Consider the following 656-nt stretch of genomic DNA (forward strand, 5'->3'; position numbering starts at 1 on the left):
AAAGGATTATCTGTTGAGCCAGCAGGCGTAACACTGCAGTTGCCCGTTTCTCACAGGTGTTTGAAGTTGTGGATAACATTTAGTAGGTTTGGCACCGTGGCTTAGCTGGTTAAGACGCCTCACTAAAAACCAGGAGACCCTGGGTGCGAATCCCAGCGGTATCTATTCGTAGACAACAGGCCACTCATTGTCAATATTTATGGAGCTTAATTTAAAGACAACGGGATAAGCATGAGTTACAGCTTTCTGTAGCTGTTTTATAGAGTTACATATTGGTTGGCTCTGTGGCGCAATGGAGAGTGCATTGGACTTCTAGACCTTGATAGAATGAAGTCATTCAAAGGTTGTGGGTTCGAGTCCCACCAGAGTCATGTAACATTTTGATTCAACCTTTCAAAATCCTCTAGGGATTAGTGTTGATCAAGTCAAATAAAGGACTTCTTAAGAGTCCACAGTTGAAAATGAAACAGCAGCCACAAGAAACAAACACTGCAATCGCATGATAAACGCCATTTCTCATCCTTTCTCTTAGTGTCGGAGCTACTATTATATGCAAAGGAGGCAACGTGACAATGAAATCTTAAAGAAAGTCTTCATGAAGGTGTGCGTCGGCAAGCTCTCCACTGGCAATTGACTGGGCTTGTGAAGAAATCAAT

The 656-nt window shown here is 42.7% G+C and overlaps 1 non-coding gene across 1 annotated transcript; it reads left to right on the forward strand.

The window, feature by feature from the left end:
- The first annotated feature begins 278 nt into the window (after positions 1 to 278).
- Positions 279 to 371, forward strand: trnar-ucu (transfer RNA arginine (anticodon UCU)). Its single transcript has 2 exons — positions 279 to 315; positions 336 to 371. It is a non-coding gene; the product is annotated as a tRNA-Arg (tRNA).
- Positions 372 to 656: the final 285 nt, after the last annotated feature.

The sequence above is a fragment of the Atractosteus spatula genome, unplaced genomic scaffold, assembly GCF_055471065.1.
Source record: "Atractosteus spatula isolate fAtrSpa1 unplaced genomic scaffold, fAtrSpa1.hap1 Scaffold_72, whole genome shotgun sequence".
NCBI classification, from domain to species: domain Eukaryota; kingdom Metazoa; phylum Chordata; class Actinopteri; order Semionotiformes; family Lepisosteidae; genus Atractosteus; species Atractosteus spatula.